General features: G+C 41.7%; 1 protein-coding gene across 8 annotated transcripts in view; it reads left to right on the forward strand.

The window, feature by feature from the left end:
- The window catches only part of LOC308478505 (uncharacterized protein), a 245303-nt gene that overhangs the window by 147890 nt on the left and 83501 nt on the right, over positions 1 to 13912 (forward strand). Inside the window, exon 1 of one of the 8 annotated variants that reach the window (XR_013987071.1) lies at positions 10061 to 10120. The exons of the other annotated variants lie outside the window; for them this stretch is intronic. The gene's annotated coding sequence lies outside the window, so the exon portion shown is untranslated. Of the gene's footprint in view, positions 1 to 10060; positions 10121 to 13912 lie in introns of those variants that run through there. 8 annotated transcript variants of the gene reach the window in all.

The following is a 13912-nucleotide window of genomic DNA, read 5'->3' on the forward strand; positions in this document are numbered from 1 at the left end:
GCTGCTCTTCATAGCACCCTTATACTGTCTTCCTGCCCCCTTGGCCTAAAAATCAGTCTCCAAATTACACTCTATCTCACGCCCTCCTCCAGGGGGGTTTGGAACAGTGTTCTGATGGAGAAAGCAGATAATAAAGAGCTGCTGCTTCATACCTTTCAGGCATTCTTCTCAGTATCACCATCCCAGTGTTAACACAAAAGTTCTGAGCCATTTCTCATGGGGAGGAGAGCACAGCAGCAACTTCTGAGCTCTGCTTTTAGCCACTCCAGTGCTGACAGAGCTCAAAAGCCCACCAAAGAGGTGCTGCTCTGCTTTTTCCAAACACACCTCCCAGCAGGAAACACAAGTGCGCTGTCATTGCAGTGTTCTCTGTGGCAAGCATCCCTGCAGGCATCTCTCAAACGAGGAGATGGGCAATCATCCCTGAGGCCCCAGTGATGGTGCAGAAGCTTCTGGGGAAATCACCCAATTCCCAGTTTGAGCGAGACAAAGAGAGAACTTTGTAGCTTCGTGGCTGAATAAAGAGACTGGGTTGAACTATGGCTACTTTATTAAGATGAAAACCCCTTAAAACCCCTGCAGAGGGAAACGCTGTTGATGTGGGAGCAAAACCTGGACCTGAAATAAACTGCAGCCACTAGGGTGCCCAAACCCCTGCCTGCAGGAAATGAAGGGACAACTGTCAAGCCTGCATCCTGTTCCCAGATCAAGCCATGAAGTTGAGTAGGGCCCCTAATCCCAGGGGTCCCCAGAAGTGACTTTAGTCCACATTGCTTAAAATTTTTGGGTCTAGTAGACCCAATTTGAGTCACACTGATCTGAGTCAAATTGATTATTTTGTAACCCACCGACAGCATACAATATGGCTAGCTTATCTCAACAGCCCCTCCATGCACAAACAGATCCCACTGCAGCCAATCAAAGACGATCAACCACACCCTAGACCAGGGGTCAGCAAATGTTTTCAGGAGGGGGCCAGTCCACTGTCCTTCAGACCTTGTGGGGGGCTGGACCCACCCTCTCCCGAAAGGACCCCCCCCGGCGCTCATGCCACAGCTGCCTTGCCTTCGGCAGCATTATTGTCATCGTCTGCCTCAGCCAGGGGTCTGTGGGGCGCAGAGCCCATGCGGCTGCCCTGGGTGGCAGAGGCAGCCTCCCCGCCACCGCCCCTTCCTCCTGCTCGGCTCTTGGCCATATGCGGCCACCTCAGCGGGAAGGAAGGGGTGTTGCCCAGAGGCATCCATGGCTTTGGGTTGGCTGCAGGAGCTTCCTGCGGCCATTCCAAAGCCACGCCAGCATCGTTGCCTGCGCAGAGGTGTCCACGGCTTCAGATTGGCTGCAGGAGCTTCCTGCAGCCAATCCGAAGCCACGCCAGCATGATGGAAGTCAGTCCCCACGTGGCGAGGCCTCCACGCCACGCCGATTTAGCGCAGGGACTGACTGAGCAGGCAGCAGGGTCCGCAATGTTAGTGGGCCAGATTAACGAGCCCAGTGGACCGCCCTAGACTACCCCAACCTCTCTCACCACCAAGGGAATATAGCAGGTGCATAGAAAGAGAACCTACCCAAGTGATGCTGATACAAAACCCCCCCACATATACTAAGTAAAAGAACATAAGCCTTACCACCCCACCCCACCCCTCTCTCCCATCTCCCCCCTTTTTTCTTCCCAACCCTATACTACATATAACACCAATGTCTCACAACAAATGTAACTGATCTGTAGAAAACACAACCTGAAGAAAGAGACAATGCATGTGCTTGTGTAACAAGGAAAATCATGATTTTTTTATAAAAAAATGATTATTTTGTTGTTGTATATATTTCAACAATTCCAACATTTGAGAGTCCGTAGTACAAAGGTTGTAAAGATGTGGTGATCTGTTGTGGAACAACCCCATTGGATAAGGTAACAGTGGTTACTCAGACTCCGCATGACAGTTCAAGCTTCAGGCCCCCCAGAATCTAGGTCTGCCACTGGGTTTGCCCCCCATCGCTGAACAGGGTGAAAATGTGCACTGCTGACTAGTACCAAAGCAAAATGGGAGGCAGAAGAGGTTCTGCAAGACTTAAAGGAGTGCAAGAAAGACATTACTTTGCTCCTTCCTATGTTTCTCCTGCTATAATCAATCCAGATGCCCTTGCAATTGTGGCAGGGACTTCTGGGCTAATCTCCCATTTCTCAGAGGGAGTGTCTTGGCAGAGTTAGTTGTGTCTGACATCCATTGTACTCTGTTTTTCCTGCTGCCAGATACTTCTCCAATTCGTTTCCACTTAGCTTGACTATGCATCAAATAACACTGGCTTGGGGTAGCCAATACGCTGGCGTTTATTTTTGTTGCAACTTCATTGGCTGATTGGTTTATAGTTATCACAGTAAGCTCCACAGAAAGCAAAGTCATCTAACAAATATTAAAGAAATGTGTTGTCCTCACAAAGCATCTCAAAGGTTTTCAGTTTTTCTATTTTTGTAGCTTTGTTGTTGGTAGTAGTAGTTTGATAGGACCTAATGAAGATATGTGAGATGCAATCTGCAGGTGACATCAAAACTGTGAATGTCACGGGACTGGAGACCCTTTGGGAAAATTACTCTGTCCTCAGAAGATGGCATGTACCAAGAAAATGCAGTTTAGAACAGGAAGCCAGACTGGTGCCTTCTGAGTGCTGCTGGGCTTCAGCTCACATTGGCTGCAGCCAGAGTGACCAGTGGAGAGGGATAATTGGAGTCATCTAGAGGGCACCCAGCTGGCAATCCCTGGTTTAAATTTTTACAGAAACTGAACACACCAAATGCATTGCAATTCCTGACACTTTAACCAAGGCTTAATTCTGACACACAAACTGCACACAGGAGCTGTCATAAATACCAGTGTGGATTTAAAGTGCTATGATACAACATTAAATAGTCATGTTGTTGTTTAGTCGTTTAGTCATGTCCGACTCTTCATGACTCCATGGACCAGAACACGCCAGGTCATGGTTTTCTCCAAAATAATTCTGGGAGGTGTAGTTTGTTAAGGGCACTGAGAGTTGTTTGGAGACCCCTGTTCCCCTCACAGAGCTACAGTTCCCAGAGTTCCCTCTGAAGAATTCCCTCTAAACCACTTTAAGGATTGTAGCTCTGTGAAGGGAATAGGGGGCTCCTAACAACTGTCAACAGTTCCCAGAGTTCTTGGGGGAAGCCACGACTGTTAAAAGTGGTGTCATAGTGCTTTAAATGAATGCTATGAATGGGGCCTTTGTGGAAACAGCCACAAATGATAAGAGATTTGTGTGCGAGGCAGCTTCTGGAGATTTTCAGTATGACATTGCATAAGGTGTAGCTTTCCTTACCAAAGTGCCACTGTGTGGGCTGAGTATTCAGACAACGACTACTACGCCAAAGTTTGCACATTAGAATTAGGATAGAGCACTCTAGAGAGTTCAAAGCACTTTTAACTATATTAGCTCATTTGTTGGAATTCACCCCTTCTTTCCTGATAAACCTTTGAGACTGGTGGATGACTTTGTATTTCTTAATCTGCATGTTAGTTTCATAATGATTCATAAAACCATCAAAGCTTTGTATGAGATGAAAGCAGAGAATATTTTTTAATGCATACAGGGAAATCAAATAAGGAGCATCTACAAGTTTCCTATGTTTGGATGAATGTAATGTATTTTATAATTGAACAACCTATTTGCCATAAATATGGATTCAAAGCTAACAGAGACTAAGGGAGTCAGCTAGATTGGTAAAGGAAAAGCATTTTACAGTATATGCGTTGTATATGCAATATAACACTGTGACACCAGATAGAGTTGTGGAGTCCCTTCATTCCTTACTGGATTTCCCTGTATAAGTTTGCAATACGTTTAACCAAATCACTTATTTGACATGTCTAGATCCAGCCTAAGATTATGTGAATATGAGAAGAGCTGTTCTGCATCTGACCGAATGCCCATCTAGTCTAGCATCTTCTTTCTCACAATGTTCAGTCATATCATTTGAGAAGCCCACAAGCAGTGCTTGAAGGCAACAATCCTCTCCTGTGTCTTGTATGCAGAGGTTCATTGCCTCCAATGGTCTATTTATCTTCCATATTTAATAGCCTTTTGTAGCCTTATTGGAGTTCGCCGATTGGGTCTGCGTTGCTCCAGGACAGGAGGAAGGAAGTCAAAATGACGCCGAGGTTGGTTCAAAGAAAGAGTTTATTCTGCTCTCCGGATAGCAGAAGGCACTTGCGTGGTGAGTCCACAGCAAGTCCAAAGAAATGACAAGTTTCATGCAGTATATATATCCTCCAGACACCCTCTCCCCCTTCCCCAGCCACGTCAGCTTGTATACGCAGGTTGACATCACAGATGTTCCTGCTCTGGCACTCTTAACCATAAAAGGGATTTCCTTCCTGCACTGCTGACCATAAAAGGATATTCCTGTTCCTACTCCTATCTTGGAGTAAGAGGTCACTATTTCCGAGAACATGCTCTGGCGTTAGTCCCAGACTTGGGTCTCTGCGTCATTTGTGGTCAGGACATAAGATATGTCTGTGTCTGTTCTACTGGTAAAATCAAGGCCAGTCTTGCCGTCAAATTGATAAGGGAGAGAGCTGTGTTCTTGTTTTGCATTTGCTCAATGGCTCAAGTTTATGCATTTTAGCTAAGGAGAAATAGGGATTTTGGTGCAGTTTAAAACTGCCTGCACAGTCAGTTTTGGGTTTGGGAAACCCATTCCTTCACTTTGATAGATCTATCCAGCACAAATTTGTCTAATGCTTTTTGAAGTCATTGTGCCCAGTTGACATCCTCTAATCTTGTGGCAATGGCTTCTACAAATTAATGATGCATTGTGTAAAGAAATATATACTGTTGCTTAACTGCTTTGAGGGTATTGTTTTTATTTTACATTCAAGTGGTATATACATTTTATGAAATAAATAAATGAATGAATTAAAAAAATGAATTAATGATTGTTGTTGAGGAAACGGATGTAAAGTCTGTATTGCACAGATTAGTTGGGATCGATCTGACATAGAAAGAAGGCAGGAGGGTTGATTCGAGGGGCAGACTGCCTCTAAAATATGTGAGATTGGAGCTCTGAGCAGCAGGACTAGGAAATCTATGGATCTCTATGTATTGCTGGACTACAACTCTAATCATCTTGCTGGTTGGGGCTGATGGGAGTCAGAGTCTAACCACATTAGAAGGGTCACAGTTTACCTGTCCCTAGTGGAAAGCTTTAATACTGTAGTTAACTTACTAAACATCTATTTTTTCTATTATTATTAGTCACTTGTTACTGAAAACTCCTGAAGAGAGTTTGGATCTGGCGTCTTTTGTGCTGTCTTATAGAGGTTTGCTTTGTGCCACTTTCTTGTGTATAAAATTGATCCCTAAGGGTTGTATCCACAGAAGTTCCATTCAGAGAAGGCTCACTGAGTTAATCTTGCCTGTAAACTTCCATGGGTTTGCTCTGGTTGAAATAACAGTGGTTACATCCCCATTTCCATTTATTTCACTGGCTCTACTCTAAGTATGTATAGTACTGGATAGCACCCCATATTGTTACAGTGACTTCATAACTAACTTTTTCTATCTAGAAATGCCTAAGCTTCAGAAAACTTCAAGTGTTCAGTTGGGTTATTTCTGCACTCGGCACTTAAAACTAAGTATCATGCAGATATGTAGTCTTAATGATCAGGGATGAAATTTGTCGCCGTCCACCATTCATTGTATTATTAGCACAATGGCTAAATTGCAGGTGAGACACCTCTTTATTAGAGCACAATGCAACAGTATGGTGAAACTCTGAAGATCACATTGTAGTTAGAGAATATGTTCAGCAGAACAACCACAGTGGCTTGGAATGACATTTACTTCCAACTATTTCCAGTGCTAAGGACTGATTTATTACACACCCACTCCATCTGACATAAGGTAATAAACTCTGATGTATTAATCATGTAATTTAATATTTATGGTATTTGCTAAAGACAACCATGATTAAAATTGTTGACATTTTAATAATGATACCCTAGAAGTAACTAAAATACTTGCTATTATTAGACTCCATTCCAGAACAGTTGGTCTCCCACATGATATATCCACTACAAAGTGATACGTTTGTCTATTCTTCCTACTTGCCCTGAATAACTAATGTGAAAGGTATTAGATTTATTGAGTAATTTCCTATGTGTTACCTGGCCACAAATGCCCGTAACATAAAATAAAATTTGAAGATGTGATAGTGGTAGGATATGGACTACTAAATGGCATGAAAGAAATTTTTGATATCTCTCTTGTAAAGTCTGCGAAGATATTTCAATTTAACCACTTCCAGATAGGATTATAGCAATATGTTCTACATGGGGCTGCCCTTGAAGACAGCTCAGAAACTTTTGGCTAGGGTTCTTATGTGTGTGTTTAAAGCCCTAAATGACTTAGGCCTCAAATATCTGAAAGGTCACCTCTTTCCATGCATACCCCCTTGAGTGTTAAGATCAGTAGAGGGGACCTCTTTGTAATTCCACCTTCCTCAGAAGTTCAGGGATGGTGGCTTATTTGAAGTGTAGCTCATGTGGAAGGATTTTTCTCTTAGCTCCTACTTAAGCATTTGTTTGATCATGATCATTGTGAAAGGATCCTACAACCATGCATGACTCAGAAGGACAACTATTAACTGGATTTTGGATATACTCATACTGGGTAATGCTTTGCTAGGACATAGAAAAGTTGGGTTCTAGTGTTTGGAATAAAATAGGCCAGAATTGCACTGTCAAATAATTAAAATTTTGCAATATATATATATATATATATATATATATATATATATGAATTAAGTAATGCAGAAATAAAGGCTGGTGATGGTGCCCAGAACTGGACAGGTGGGGGCTGACTAGGTGGGGGCTGACCATAGCAGGATAGAGCAGTACTATGACTTCCCTTGATTGGGACACTAAACTTTGGTTAATGCAGCCTAGAATAGCATTAGCTCCCCCCTTTCTCTCTCTCTTTTTTGCTGGTGCATCACTGATGTTAAGCTTGTGGTCTACTAAGACCCCTAGATCTTTTTCACAGGTAATACAGGCAAGCCAGGTGTCCCCCATCTTATATTTGTGCAGCTGGTTACTCCTGCCTAAGTACAGAACCTTACATTTGTCCCTACTGAAATTCATTCTGTTCGTTTGGGCCCAGTTCTCCAATCTGTTAAGGCCATCTTGAATCCAGATTCTGTCTTCTTCTGACAGCAGTTTGGTGTCATCTGCAAATTTGAGTAGTATTCCTTCAAATCCTGCATCCAAGTTATTTATAAAGACGCTGAACAGCAACAGGCCCAGGACAGAACACTGGTATTTTTTCTTAAAGAAGATTCTCATTCCATACAAAGTGAATCAGAACCAACACAGCAGAGTTGCTAGAGTATTGGACTTGGATGTGGAAACCCTCAATCTGAATACTTCCTTTCCTATGAAATTTACAGGGTGAGCTTGGGCAAGTTACAAGCTTGCCTTCCAAGCTAGTGCACAGTATTGTTGCAAAGATAATGCTACTCTGAAAGTCAGCGTAAAATTGGAACAAATAAACTTGCACGACTAAATGCAATGGCTACAACACACAACTTAGAAAGGCTGAAGCTAAATAATGGCTGCCTCTTCTATGTCTTTAGCACTTATAAAATCAGTTTAACCAGGTGATTCATCACTTCTACCAAGAGAATTCTTTTTGTGTCTACATGTAACTGAATGAATTTTGTAATGGTGGCCCACACAAGTACATGATTAGTTGTGTGGTGCTGGAGCTCTAAAAAGAAAATTCCCATAAAGAACAAGAAGCCTTTAAACACAGTCTTGCTTGTGGTTAGCTCAGTGGGATATCACTTGAAGCAGGATGCGAATAACTAAAGAAGAGCCTTCAAAGGGTAATGAAAAGGGACCTTCAATGACCACAAATAAAATATTCAGCATACCAAAAGGGGGATTCCCTAACTACTTATGACACTGATCATGCATGGACTTGGAGAGAGATGAAATCAAAAATTTAAAGGCTTACTATGCATGTTTTCACGAGAAATCAGTGTGCTAAACGGTTCATATCAGGGATTTCTTTACAATGAATAATCTTCAGGAGCAAACTTTTTCTGTTCTGATATTAGAAACTTGATAATGATCCTGATACTCAGTGTATGTTGCAGAATGGTTGCAACCCTGTTCACTCCCCCAAAGCAATCAAAGCTTCTATGAGCCATTGTCTGCTTATAAGCATAGTCAGAGAAACCTGTATCAATAAATACATGTGACCCCTGGGGTTCTCTCTCTCTCTCTCTCTCTCTCTCTCTCCACAATGGAGATGAGTTGATGTGGTGGGTAGAATGTGGATGGTTAGAATGGAAGTTATGAGACAAAAGGCACCAAATTTTGGTGTCACACAGTGTGTTGCTCAAATTTGAAAGCCCAGAGTTGGCCACTGTTATTGTTTAAGCCTTCTGCTAGGGATTCAATGCCTCAGTCAAGCTAGCTGTAGAACCTGATCTGCACATTACCTGATGGATGTAACTGTACTGATGGACTTCGGTGGGATCGAATATATATTGTTATCCATAAATATCATCATCAACCAAATGCTCAAAAGTCTGGGATGTCTTCCAGCCAATTGGGAAAGCACATTAAAGGATTACTAGCCCCACTATGACAGCCCTTAATGAAAGAACATCCAGCACTGTGAAGTCAGCAATGGGCTGTAAATGTTTTCTTTGGGGATGTATGCAGTGACAGTGATTGCCTCTGTTGGTGCAAGCAATTTGGAGATTTCTCCTCAGGCCTTCCATGTTTTGAGGTAAACGCTTCTTCTGTGATTTTACCTTTTTCTAACAGGATTTCATGAGGGTTATCTCAGCCTCCTGCAGCATGGTCAAGTCTGTCTCTCAATAGTGAGCCATAGGCAACCATTTTTCAAACTGTTGTACCTTACCTTTGAAAAGTCTGAGTTCCAATACCTAGGCTCCCTACTCCTCAGTTACAAATACAAATAATACAAATATTATGAAGAACCACATCTGAAGTTGAATTGGTTGTTAAATGTGTGGCTTCTAATTCTTTTTTGTGAGAAAGAATCCCATGAATCCTTTGACACAGCTGTAATACCCATGGTTCTTTGTAAGTCTGTTGCTTTGGCTTTCCCAGTTGGGCCTATTCACAAACCTCATGTCCGGAGACTGATGGGTACGCTTATATCTTGGACTCAAAGATTATGGATTGCACTGAATTTAAGTGCAATATGGAATGCTCTCTTGATGGAGGACCAGCTGGTGTCAAACTTGTTATCATTTCAGTGCCAATGCAATTATGTTTTTGTTTTCTTGGGCATCAGGGCAGCTCCAATGATGTGATGTTGTACTGTTGTTCAATTTGTTTTTTTTAAATCATGTTTATGTGATTTTATTGTACACTATTTCTTACTTGGGTTATAAGGCACTTTGGTTTTTTGTTTTACATGTGAGCAGCAACAGAGACACTTAATAAGCCTAAAACTAGTGAAGTAGACTTCAGCCACCAATATCCACTGAATTTGGATCATTTGCCTGGTTAAAACAGCAACTTGGTTAGAATGAAGATGTTCCAATGTGACTGTTCGGTGGTTTACAATAGTATCTTTGTTTATAGCCAGCTGACTTTTCTGTTTCTCTTTCTTACATATTTAGTCTGTTCACAGTTTTGCAGAAATTTACCAAAGTAGCGGGGGGAGGCGGCTAGTATCCAAGTGGTAGCTTCACAGCAGGTGCTGGATCAAACAGGTCTTGTTCTTGCCCTCTTGGGAGGCCTATATGGATCACAGGATTCCTAATACTGCCCTTCAGATGACCTGCAGTTAAACTGCGGAAGATATGCTCAGTTTCTTTCCATGGATAAACAAAGGCTACATGAGATATTTGTAGAAGTATGAATAGGGAGTGATTTGTTTTTTCTATATGTGCAGCTTGCCTACGGAGTTGATTGAAAATGGCATGAAGTAAATTTGTGCCTAACAGATACTTATACAAGCATTTTTATTTTAAACAGAAAATGTCAACATTTTGACTTTGATCTTCACCCGAACATACTGGTTTCAGCTGGCTAAGGAAGGGAAAAATAAGGCGAGATACAGAGTAAGTTTTACAAGCTGAAAAATTCACAGTCCTAATAAAATACGGTTTGAGAAAAATCTTCAGCAAGCTTCAAAGACTAAGATTGGACACACACACACACTCACACTCACACAACCCACCCCACCCACTCTGTAGACTTTGGATCTCATCCACTAGCTTCAAGGTATAAGCTGGAATCTTAAACTGAAGAGTATAGCCAGATCATATTAATGAAATGTTATAGCCATTGTAGCCCAGCAGAACCACCTTACACTCAAATTCCATTTCATTCACAAACACACCTGTGTGGCCTTGGGCAAGTCACAAGATCTCCAACTCAGTTCCACACTTGAAAAATTGTTTTTAAAATAAAAATAAAAATGATGTATGGGTTAATGGAACTATTCCAAAAGTCCTTGCTAATAATAATAATAATAATAATAATAATAATAATAATAATATGCTGCCCATTTGACTGGGTTGCCCCAGCCATTCTGGGCATCTCCCAACAAAATATTAAAAATAAAACACCAGACATTAAAAACTTCCCTATACAGAGCTGCCTTCAGATGTCTTCTAAAAGTCAAATAGCTGTTTATTTCCTTGACATCTGATGGGAGGGTGTTCCACAGGGCGGGCGCCACTACCAAAGAAGGTTTATTCAGAATCTTTTTGTATTATTTTTCCATTGGTTCCATCTGTACAGCAACCTGAACACCAATCCGCTATGCTGGATGGGATTTGGAAGAGGTGGAGATGTTTTCCAGTCTGCACTGGCCTCCACTGGGGGGCAGGTTCTGCTGCTGTAGTGGTCCGTGTTCCACTAGCTGACAGTGTGCATTGGCAGAATCTACCACAGGCAGCATCCTGTGGTATATTATCCCTGTTGGTGGTATAATATCCTAGGTTTACTGAATTGATGAATTGTTTCCCACAATGTGAATTTGCGAAGAGATTAAGAACAGGAATAAAATACAATAATTAAAAAATTATGCACATTAAAAACACAGGGAGGAATTCAAGATAGCGCTAGTGAGTGGTTCAATAAAGCATTTCAATGTGCTATATGGAATGATCTCCCCTCTCTTCTCTCCATGCACTATTCTGGGGTTTCTGCTGACTTCCTGAACCAATGAGGGAACATGCAGTGGGAGGAGAAGGAGTGAAAAGCCCTGTTGTGCTAGTGGAAGACCTTTCACTGTCTTTTGCTGGTGGAACTTATCAGTTGAATTCAACTAACTTGTACTTGGAGTTGGCCCATTGAAATTAATAGACCTAAGTTAAGTACTCATTAATTTCAATGAGTAAAAGTTAGTTTAATATAACCCATAGGGTAAAAACATCCAATCAGTGGTGCAGCTGAAATGCCCTGGAATTCAGAAATGCACTGAAATGATGACCAAGTTGGTACCTGGTAGGTAGCTGGCATAAAACTCTGGAAGAGGGCATTTCAAAGATGGAAAGGGAGTGGGTAGGCAGGGGAAACCCTGTCAGTTTCGGTTCTCTTAAGTCTCTCATTTTTCAAATCCTAAATTTAGTTCTCCACATTTCCGCAGCAATTTCCATCTAAGAAAAAAAAATCTCATTAAAATTCATCAGCATTTGGGCATGGATGTCTCCCAATAAAAACATGTGTCTTTGCAATTTTGCCAAATAAGCACATTTTTGGGCAAGCCATTTCCCCACATGTAATGCATTTTTGTATGTTGTATTCACCAACACATGTGCTGTTTTACACATTTCCCCCGAATATATGCATTTTTGTACATATTGTTTGGTTGGAGGACTGCACCACATAATTCAGAGAAGTGCTAATCTTGAAAGATAGCTGTGTTTCAGTTTGCGTATTGGTTCAATAAGGGCAATTTGGGTAGTTTCTCATTAAAATGCAGATTAAATCCAACTTTCCTCCATCCCTAGGATCTGCTGGAGCCTATGCCAGCCCAGAAAGCAGGTCCATTTCCTGCACCAGCCCTAGTAAAGCAAATTGCTTTTCCTGGATGGCATGACTAGCCAAGCTTAGGACTGCATTGTTTAATTACCATCTTATTATTCCTAAAGTTTTAGTTCTCATGAATCATCTGCATAAGGCAAAAGGGCTTGACACTCAGAAGTCGAACAGAACATACAGGGTGTGATTCTGTTCCCACTGAAGCCAATAGCAGAGCCAATAGCCTGGTGCCAGAGCAGCAGGAGTGCCAGGAAACTGGACAAATAGTTAAAATGCAGGAGGTTGACAAGACCAAACCAAGGTATGCTAGAGAAGCAGGCGGAAATTAACATTCAGAGAAGAGACCCTAATTCCTGTAACAAATATTTTAAGAAGGTGGAAAAGATGGTGCATTAATCCATTTTCATGATAAAAATTTTGTATGAGGAATTAGCCGTAAGGCCACAGTGAGCCATCATTATGAAAATGAGAAGGACTCCGTTTTCTCTGCTCATTTGCAGCGTGTATTTTGGATTTTTGCCAGTTATATATTTAAAAGTGGTGTTAGATATGATTTTTTTTTCATTCCAAGCCTTTAGCTCTTCATTCTGTAGGTTCCTTTTTTGTACGAGACAATTATAGACTAACAGTAGAATTGTAAGGATCGCAGAATCATAGATGTTTACCCATAAGTATGTACACTGATACTTTCCCCCTAAGGGTTGCATTTAACTCAATTTACTGGATCCAAATTACAGCACAATCCAAACCCAACATCTGCAGGGATGAGAGAGCTGGATATAATAGACACTGGGGCTTTCCTGGTTGAGCCAGTGCTGAGCCTGGGCTACACCAGCTAAACTCAGCTAAGCATAGGTCCCCCCAAAAGTGTGTGGCAGGAGTGGGACAGGACAAGGATCCCTTTCAGCTTGGTCACATGACCTAGCAAGCAACCTGGCTAATGTGTGGTGGCTAACAGGAAGGCAGTCCCATTCACCTGGCAAAATGTTCTGCAAAGGATGGACCAGTTCTGAATCAGCTTGCTGGCGGGATCCAATTCCCCACCCTTGGCTTAGATGAACGCTTGCATGCAAGATGTTCAAGACTATAACAGCATATAGTTGCAAATGGTGTTTAACAGTCTTCCCCAGCCTGCTGCTCTCCAGTTGTTTTGGACTAGAACTCCAGAGAACACGTGTAGGTATTATGAGAACCATAGAGGTGTTACAGGCCCAAGTTAATCAAAATGCATTCAAAGGGTGGTATCCAGTTAAAACCCCATCTGCACTATACATTTAAAGCAATATCAATTTGGCTTTGCCCAAAGAATCCTGGGAATTGTGGTTTGTTAAGGGTGCAGAGATACTCCTGTTCTCCTCAAAGGGCTACAATTTCAAGAGTTCATTGGGAAGGATTGACTGTTAAAATGTTATGTAAATTGGATTTGTGAGGGGAATACGGGGGTCTCTTGAAGACTCTCAGCACTTTTAACAAACCGCAGTTCCTAGAAGCAAGCCCCATGTGGAAATAATGGATTAGCAAGCTTTCATAAACTGAAACTTTTTTCCATTGAAATGATGGAATTATTTAGATGATTCTAATTCAGTATAAAGAAGAGAAATATTTTCATTGTTTAATTCCCTCTCCATATGCCACAGTGTTACTAGATATATATTTGCCTCTGCAGTAACGATTGCATTGAAATCACAAAGTAATCTTCCGAAAGCTACACAAATAACTCAGTGCTGCTGTAATAAACATTACAAGCACCTTGCTAGCCATCTGCAGGCAAACTTTCAAAGGGAAAATCACGTCATCAGATTATCTGACCCATACAGTGTCTTGCAGATGTTTGGGGATAGTATTTGGGACATAGCTCATTT

Source organism: Podarcis pityusensis, assembly GCF_964106645.2.
Source record: "Podarcis pityusensis genome assembly, chromosome: 5".
In the NCBI taxonomy this organism is placed as follows: Eukaryota; Metazoa; Chordata; class Lepidosauria; order Squamata; family Lacertidae; genus Podarcis; species Podarcis pityusensis.